Consider the following 9,463-nt stretch of genomic DNA (forward strand, 5'->3'; position numbering starts at 1 on the left):
AGTCCCCAGATAGGCAGGGAATGTGGGCATTAGTATCGCCACGGCAGGGAGAGACAGTGGGACTCAGTAACCCCAGTGCAGGTAGAGAGGGAGTGTGGGCCTCAGCACCCCAGGGCAGTGAGGGAGAGAGTGTGGGCCTTAGTACCTGAAGAGAGGGAGGGTGTGTGGGTTTCAGTAATCCCAGGATAGGGACAGGGTGAGAGTGGGCCCAGTACCCCAAGGGAGGGAAGGGGTGTGGGCCTCAGTACTCCAGGGCAGTGAGGGAGAGAGTTTGGGCGTCAGGACCCCTAGGGCAGTGAGGGAGAGAGTGTGGGCCTCAGTACCCCCAGGGCAGGGAGGGAGTGTGGGCCACAGTGACCCCAGGGCAGGGAGGGTGGACGCGTAGACCTCAGTACCCCGAAGGCAGGTGCGGAGGGAGTGTGGGCGTCAGTACCAGCAGGGCAGGGAGTGAGGGAGTGTGGGCCTCAGTACCCGGAGAGAGGTAGGGTGTGTAGGCCTCAGTGCCCCGAAGGCAGGGAGCGAGTGTGGGCCTCAGTACGTCTCGGGCATGGAGGGAGTGAAGAAGTATGGGCCTCAGTACCCCCAGGGAGGGAGAGGTGTAGTGTGGGCCTCAGTCCCCCCAGGGAAGAGAGCGATGGAGTGTGGGCCTCAGTACCCCCAGGGCTGGTAGGGAGGGATGGAGGGAGGGAGTGTGGGCCTCAGTACCCCCAGGGCAGGGAGGGAGGGAGGGAGGGAGTATGGGCCTCAGTACCCCCAGGGCAGGGAGGGAGGGAGGGAGGCAGTGTGTGCCTCAGTGTTCCCAGGGCAGCGAAGGAGGGATTGTGGGCCACAGTACTCCTAGGGCAGGGAGGGAGGGATTGTGGACATCAGTACCCCCAGGGCAGGGCGGGAGGGTGTGTGAGTCTCACAACTCTCAGGGCAAGGAGGGAGGGAGTTTGGGCCTCAGTATCCCCAGGGCAGGGAGGGAGCAAGTTAATGTTTGCCTCAGCAATCCAAGTGCAGGGAGTGAGCGAGTGTGTGCCTCAGGACCTCCAGGGCAGGGAGGGTGGGAGTATGGACCTCAGGTCCCCCAGGACAGGAAAGGAGGGAGTTTGGGCCTCAGTACCCCAGGGCGGGGAAGGAATGAACCAGTGTGGGCCTCAGTATCCACAGGGAGGGAGTGAGGGCGTATGGGCCTCAGTACACCCAGTGCAGAGAGGGATGGAGTCTGGGCCTCATTACCCCCCAGGACAGGGAGGCAGGGAGGGAATGCGAGTCCCAATACCCCAGGGCAGGGATGGAGGAAATGTAGGCTTCAGTCCCATCCGGGCAGGGATGGTGGGATTGCGGGCCTCAGTCCCCCAGAGCAGGGAAGGTGGGATTGTGGGACTCAGCACCCCCAGGGCAGGGAGGGAGGGATGGAGTGTGGGTCTCAGTATCCCCAGGGCAAGGTGGGAGAAGTGTGGGCTTCAATACCAAGAAGGCATGGAGGGAGGGAGAAAAAGTGGGCCTCAGTACCATCAGGGCAGGAATGGAAGGAGCGTCTGTGAGCCTCATTACTCCGAGGGCAGGAAGGCAGGGAGGCGAGTGTGAGCCTCATTACCCCGAGGGCAGTGAGTGAGATAGTGTGAGCCTCAGTACCCCCAGTTTAGGGAGCGAATGAGTGTGGGCCTCCATATCTCCAGGGCAGGGATGCAGGGAATGCCAATGCAGGGAGGGAGGTAGTGTGGGCCTTAGTAACAAGAGGTCAGAGTGTGAGGGATTGTGGGCCTCAGTATCATCAGCGAGAGAGGGAGGGAGTTAGCGTGGGCCTCAGGACCCCGACGGTGGGAGGGAGCGAGTGTGGGCCTCAGTACTCCCAGGTCAGGGAGGGAGGGAGTGTGGGCCTCATGTCCCCCAGGGCAGGAAAGGAGGGAGTGTGGGCCACAGTAACCCAGTGCACGGAAGGAGTGACCAAGTGTGGGCCTCAGTACCCCCAGGGAGGGAGAAAGGGAGATTGGACCTCAATAGTCCCCAGATAGGCAGGGAATGTGGGCCTTAGTAACGCCACGACAAGGAGAGAGAGTGGGACTCAGTAACCCAGGGCAGGTAGAAAGGGAGTGTGGGTCTCAGCACCCCCAGAGCAGTGAGGGAGAGAGTGTGGGCCTTAGTACCTGAAGAGAGGGAGTGTGTGTGGGCTTCTGTAATCCCAGGATAGGGACAGAGTGAGAGTGGGCCCAGTACCCCAAGGGAGGGAAGGGGTGTGGGCCTCAGTACTCCAGGGCAGTGAGGGAGAGAGTTTGGGCGTCGGGACCCCTAGGGCAGTGAGGGAGAGAGTGTGGGCCTCAGGACCCCCAGGGCAGTGAGAGAGAGAGTATGTGCCTCAGTACCCCCAGGGCAGGGAGGGTGTGTGGGCCTCAGTACCACATGTCTATAAAGGGAGTATGAGCCTTATTATCCCCAGGGTCGGGAGGGAGGGAGGTTGGGCTTCAGTACACCCAGGACAGGGAGGGAGCGAGTGTGGGCCTCAGTTTCCCTGGGCAGGTAGGGAGGGCGTGTGGGCCTCATTACCCCGAGGTCAGGGCGCGACATAGAGTGGGCCTCAGTACTACCAGGGCAGGAAGGGAGGGAGGGTGTGTGGGACTCTGTACCGCCAGGCCAGTGTGGGAGGGAGTCTGATCCTCATTACCTTCAGGACAGTGAGTTGAGGGAGTGTGGACCTCAGTACCTCCAGGGCAGGGAGGGAGTGTGTATCTCAGTTCCGCCAGGAAGGGAGGATGGGGGTGAGAGTGGGCATCAGGACCCTGGGGGCGGTTAGGGAGTGAGTGTGGTCCTCAGTAGATCCAGTGCAGGGAGGGAGGGATTGTGGACATCAATACCTCCAGGGCAGGGAGGGAAGAGTGTGGGCCTCAGTAACCCCAGGGTAGGGAGGGAGGGAGTGCCTTGGGCGGGAGGTAGGGTGTGTGGGCCTCACAATCCCCAGGGCAGGGAGGGAGGAAGGGATTGTGGGCCTCAGTACCTCCAGGGCAGGGAGGGAAATAGTTTTTGGGGAGGGAGAGAGCGTGGGCCTCAGTTCCCCCTGGACAGGGAGAGAGTGAGTGTGGGCCTCAGTACTCCGAGAGAGGGAGTTTGTGTTGGCATCAGTATCCCCAGGGCAGGGAGGGAGGGAGTGCCTGGGGCGGGAGGGAGGGAGTGTGGCCCTCACTACCCCCAGGGCATGGAGGGAGGGAGGGAGTGTGGGCCTCAGTACCCACAGGGCAGGGAGGGAGGGAGTGTAGGCCTCAATCACCACGGCGAGGGAGAAATGGAGTGTGACATTCAGTACCCTCGGGTCTGAGCGTGAGGGACTGTGGTCCTCGGTACCCCAGCGCATTGAGGGAGGGAGTGCGGGCCTCAGTAAACCAGCGCAGTGAGTGAGGCAGGGAGTGTGGGCTTCAGTACCCCCAGGTCAGTGACTGAGTGAGTTGGGCCTCAGTACGCCCAGGGCAGTGAGTGAGCGTGAGTGGGCCTCAGTACCTCCAAGAAGCGAGGGATTGTGGGCCTCTACCCACAGGGCAGGGAGGGAGAGAGTCTGGGCCTCCGTACATCCAGAGTTGTGAGGGAGCGAGGGAGTGTGGGTCTCAGTACCCCAGGACAGGGAGGGAGGTAGTGTGGGCCTGAGGGCCTCATAAACTCCAGAGAGGGAGTGAGGGTCTCTGTATCTCCAGTGAAGGAGGGAGGGATGGAGTGTGGGCCTCATAACCCTCTGGGCACGGAGCGAGAGAGTGAGTGTGGGCCTCAGTACCCCGAGGGCAGGGAGAGAGGGAGGGAGTGTGGGCCTCAGTACCCACAGGGCTGTGAATGAGGGACTGAGGTCCTCAGTACCGCCAGGGCAGGCAGGGAGGGACTGTGGGCCTCAGTAGCGACAGGGCAGGGAGGGAGGGACTGTGGGCCTCAATACCCCCAGGGCAGGGAGGGAGTGTGGGCCTCAGTAGCCCCAGGGCAGGGAGGGAGGGAGAGTGGGCCTCAGTACCTCCAGGGCAGGGAAGGAGTGTGGGCCTCAGTACCTCCATAGAAGACAAGGAGTGTGGGCTTCAGTAGCCCCAGGGCAGGGAGGGAGTGAGGAAGTGTGGCCTCAGTACCCCGAGGGCAGGGAGTGAGGGAGAGTGGGCCTCAGTACCCCAGGGCATGGAGGGAGGGAGTATGGGCCTCAGTAGCCCCAGGGCAGGGAGGGAGGGAGTGTGGGCCTCAGTACATCCAGGGCAGGGAGGGTGTCAGTTTGGGCGTCAGGACCCCCAGGGCAGGGAGGGAGGGAGCTTGGGCCACTGTACCACATGGCCAGGGGTGAGGGAGAGTGGGCCTCAGGACCCCCAGGGAAGGGAGGGAGGGAGTGTGGGCGTCAATTCCACAAGGCCATGGAGGGAGGGAGTGTGTGCCTGAGGACCCCCAGGGCAGTGAGGGAGTGTTTGCCTCAGTACCCGCAGGGCAGGGGGGAAAGTGAGCCTCAGTATCTCCAGGTTGGGGAGTGAGGGAGCATGGGCCTCATTACCAAAAGGCCAGGGAGAGAGGGAGCTTGGGCCTCAGTACCCCCAGGGCAGAGAGTGAGTGAGTGTGGGACTCAGTAAAACAAGCATAGGGAGGGAGGGAGGGAGGGAGTATGGGCCTCACTACCACCAGTGCATGAAGGCAGGGAGTGTGGTCCTCAGTACCCAGAGAGAGGTAGGAAGTGTGAGCCTCAGAAACCCCAGGGCAGGGAGGGAATTTGGGCCTCAGTACCTCTAGTGCATGGAAAGAGTGAGGAAGTATGGGCCTCAGTAACACAAGGGAGGTAGAGAGTTAGTTTGGGCCTCAGTACCCCCAGGGCAGTGAGGGACATTGTTTGGGCCTTAGCACCCCCCGATAGGGAGGGAGTGTGGGCCAAAGTAATCCCCGATAGGGTGGTAGTGTGGGCCACTGTAACCCGAGGGCAGGGAGGGAGTCTGGGCCTCAGTACTCGCAGTGAGGGAGGGAGTGTGGGCTTCAGTTTCTCCACAGTAGGGAGGGAGGGCGTGTGTGCCCCAGTACCCCCACAGCATGGAGGGAGGGAGTTTGGGCGTCAGTACCTCCAGTGCAGGGAGGGAGGGTGTGTGGGCCTCAATATCCTCCAGATAGAGAGCTAGTGAGTGTGGGCATCGGTACGGCCAGGGCAGGGAGTGATTGTGGGCCTCAGCATCCGCAGGGCAGGGTGGGTGGGAGTATGGGCCTCAGTACACCCAGGGAGGGAGTGAGGGAGTCTGAGCCTCAAAACCCCCAGTGCCGAGAGGGATGGAGGAACTGTGGGCCTCAGGAAGCTAGGGCAGGGAAGGTGAGATTCTGGGCCTCAGTACCCCCAGGGCAGGGAAGGTGGGATTGTGGGCCTCAGCACTCCCAGGGCAGGGAGGGAGGGAGGAAGTGTGTGTCTCAGTAACCCCAGGGCAAGGTGGGAGAAGTGTGCGCCTCAGTACCACGAAGGCAGGGAGTGAAGGAGGGAGAGTGGGCCACAGTACCATCAGGGCAGGAATGGAGGGAGAGAGTGTGAGCCTCATTACCCCGAGGGCAGTGAGTGAGACAGTGTTGGCCTCAGTACTCCAGTTTAGGGAGGAAGGGAGTATGGGCCTCAATACATTCAGTGCAGGGAGGGAGTGAGAGCAAATGCAGGGAGAGAGGCTGAGTGGGCCTCAGTAATATCGGGTCAGAGTGTGAGGGATTGTGGGCCTCAGTATCACCAGGTCAGAGTGTGAGGGAATGTGGGCCTCAGTATCACCAGCGAGTGAGGGAGTGAGTTAGAGTGGGCCTCATGACCCCGCTGGTGGGAGTGAGCAAGTGTGGGCCTCAGTACCCCCAGTGAGGGAGAGAGGGAGTGTGGGCCTCAATAGCCCCCAGATAAGGAGGGACTGTGGGCCTTAGTACCCCCACGGCGTGGAGAGCGAGTGGGACTCAGTAACCCCAGGCCATGTAGGGAGGGAGTGAGAGTGGGCATCAGGACCCTGGGGCAGGGAGGGAGGGTGTGTGGACCGCAGTACCTCCAGGGCAGGGAGGGATGGAGTGTGGGCCTCAGTTCCACAAGGCCAGGGATGGAAGGAGTGTGTGCCTCAGGACCCCCAGGGCAGTGAGTGAGTGTGAGCCTCAGCACTCGCAGGGCTGGAAGGAAAGTGAGCCTCAGTACCCCCAGGGTGGGGAGAGAGGGAGCTTGGGTCTCAGTACCACATTGCCAGGGAGGGAGAGAGCTTGGGCCTCAGTAACACCAGGGCAGAGAGTGATGGAGTGAGGGCCTCAGTAACCCAAGGATAGGGATGGAGGGAGTGAGATTAAGCCTCAGGACCCCGAGGGCAGGGTGGGAGGGAGTGTAGGCCTCACTACCCCCATTGCAGGACGGCGGGGCGTGTGGGCCTCAGTACCCAGAGAGAGGTAGCGAGTGTGCGCCTCAGTACCCACAGGGCAGGGAGGGAGTCTGGGCCTCAGTACCTCTAGTGCATGGAAGGAGTGAGGAAGTGTGGGCCTCAGTATCGCAAGGGTGGTAGATTGGCAGTGTGGGCCTCAGTACCCCCAGGGCAGTGAGGGACGGAGTTTGGTCCTCAGTACCCCCCGATAGGGAGGGGGTGTGGGCCGAAGTACTCCCCGATAGGGTGGGAGTGTGGACTCAGTACCCCTAGGGCAGGGAGGAAGTTTGGCCTCAGTACCCGCAGGGAGGGAGGGAGTGTGGGCCTCAGTTTCTCCATGGTAGGGTGGGAAGGCGTGTGGGCCTCAGTACCCTCACGGGAGGGAGGGAGAGAGTGTGCACCTCAGTACTCCCATAGCGTGGAGGGAGGGAGTATGGCCTCAGTACCTTCAGTGCAGGGAGGGAGGCTGTGTGGGCCTCAGTAATGCCAGGGCAGGGAGGGAGCGAGGGAGTGTTTGACTCAGAAGCCCCAGGGTAGGGAGTGAGCGAGTGTTGGCCTCAATATCCCGAGTGCCGTAAGGGAGGGAATGAGATTGGTCCTCAGGTACCCCATCAAAGTGAGGGAGGGAGTTTGGGCCTCAGTAGCTCCAGGGCAGGGAGGGAGGGAGTGCGGATCTCACTACCATCAGGGCAGCGAGGGACAGAGTGTGGGCTTCAGTACCCCCAGGACAGGGAGGGACGAGTGTGGGCCTCAGTACCCCCAGGACAGGGAGAGACGGAGTGTGGGCATCAGTGTCCCCAGGGCTGGTAGGTTGGGCACGTGGACCTCAGTACCCCGAGGGCAGGGGCGGAGAGAGTGTGGGCCTCAGTACCACCAGGTCAGGGAGGAGGGAGTTTGGGCCTCAGTACCCGGAGGGAGGTAGTGAGTGTTGGCCTCTGTACGCCTAGCGCAGGGAGGGAGTGTGGGCCTCAGTACCTCTAGGGCATGGAGGCAGTGAGGAAGTATAGGCCTCAGTACCCCCAGGTAGGGAGTGAAGGATGGTGGGCCTCAGTCCCCCATGGAAGAGAGCGACAGAGTGTGGGCCTCAGGACATGCAGATAGGGAGGGAGTGTGGGCCTCAGTACCCCCAGGGCAGGGAGGGAGGGAGGGAGGGAGAGTGGGCCTCAGTATCATCAGGGCAGGGAGGGTGTGTGGGCCTCAGTGTTTCCAGGGCAGGGAGGGACGGATTGTGGGCCTCAGTACCACACGGGGCAGGGAAGGAGGGAGTGTGGGCTTCAGTAGCAATGGGCCGGGAAAGAATGAGTATGTGCCTCTGTACCTCCAGGTAGGTGAGGGTGGGAGTGTGGGCCTCAGGTACCCCAGGGCAGGAAAGGAGGGAGTTTGGGCCTCAGTACCACAGGGCGGGGAAGGTGTGAGCGAGTGTGGGCCTCAGTACCCCATGATAGAGAGAGAGTGAGTGTGGGCGTCAGTACCGCCATGGCAGGGAGTGAGTGTGGGCCTAAGCATCCTCAGGGCAGTGTGGGTGGGAGTATGGGCCTCAGTACAACCAGGGAGGGAGTGAGGGAGTGTGGGCCTTAATACCCCTAGTGCAAAGAGTGATGGAGTCTGGGCCTCAGTACCCACAGATAGGAAGGGAGTGTGGGCCACAGTAGCCCCAGGACAGTCAGGGAGGGAGGGAGTGTGAGTCCCAGTACCCCAGGGCAGGGAGGGAGGAACTATGGGCTTCAGTACCCTCAGGCAGGGAAGGTGGGATTGTGGGCTTCAGTTCCCTCAGGGCAGGGAAGGTGGGATTGTGGGCCTCAGCACCCCAGGCAGGAAGGGAGGGAGAAGTGAGGGCCACAGTACCACGAAGGCAGGGATGGAAGGAGGGAGAGTGGGCCTCAGTACCATCAGGGCAGGAATGGAGGGAGGGAGCGTGACCCTCATTACCCCGAGATCAGGAAGGCAAAGAGGCGAGTGTGAGTCTCATTACCCCGAGGGCAGTGATCGAGATAGTGTGGGCCTCAGAACCCCCAGTTTAGGGAGGATGGGAGTGTGGGCCTCAATACCTCCAGGGAAGGGAGGGCGTGAGTGCTAATGCAGGGAGGGAGGAACTTTGGGCCTCAGTAACATCAGGTCTGGGTGTGAGGGAGTGTGGGCCTCAGTATCATCAGGTTAGAGTGTTAGGGAGTGTGGGCCTCAGTATCACCAGCAAGCGAGGAAGTGAGTTAGAGTGGGCCTCAGGACCCCGATGATGGGAGTGAGCAAGTGTGGGCCTCAGTACCTACAGGGCAGGGAGGGAGGGAGTGTGGACCTCAGTACCTTCAGGGCAGGGAGGGAGGGAGTGTGGGCCTCAGTACCCACAGGACAGGGAGGGTGGGAGTGTTGGCATCAGTACACCCAGGACAGTGAGAGAGAGAGTGTGGGCCTCAGTACCCCCAGGGCAGGGAAGGAGAGAGTGTGGGCCTCAGTATCGCCAGGGCAGGGAGGGAGAGTGTGTGGGCCTCAGTAGCCTCAGGGCTGGGAGGCTGGGAGTGTAGGCATTAGTCCACCCAGGAAAGGGAGATAGGGAGCTTGGGCCTCAGTACTCGGAGTAATGATGGAGTGTGGGACTCAGTATCTGCAGGGCAGGGAGGGAGAGAGTGTGTGCCTCAGTATCACCAGCGATCGAGGGAGTGAATTAGAGTGGGCCACAGGACCCCGATGAAGGGTGTGAGCAAGTGTGGATCTCAGTACCCCCAGGGAGGGAAACAGGGAGTGTGGGCATCAATAGCCCCCAGATAGGCAGGATGTATGGGTCTTAGTACCCCAACGGCAGGGAGAGAAAGTGGGAATCAGTAACCCCAGGGCAGGTAGGTAGGGAGTGTGGGCCTCATGACCCCCAGGGCAGTGAGGGAGAGAGTGTGGGCCTTAGTACCTGGAGAGAGGGAGGGAGTATGAGCTTCATTAATCACAGGACAGGGATGGAGTAAGAGTGGGTCCAGTACCCCCAGGGAGGGAAGGAGTGTGGGCCTCAGTACTCCAGGGCAGTGAGGGAGAGAGTGTGGGCCTCAGGAACCCCAGGACAGTGATGGAGAGAGTGTGGGCCTCAGGACCCCCAGGGCAGTGAGGAAGAGAGTGTGGGCCTCAGTACCCCCAGGGCAGGGAGG

This window comes from Pristiophorus japonicus, chromosome 29, assembly GCF_044704955.1.
Source record: "Pristiophorus japonicus isolate sPriJap1 chromosome 29, sPriJap1.hap1, whole genome shotgun sequence".
In the NCBI taxonomy this organism is placed as follows: domain Eukaryota; kingdom Metazoa; phylum Chordata; class Chondrichthyes; family Pristiophoridae; genus Pristiophorus; species Pristiophorus japonicus.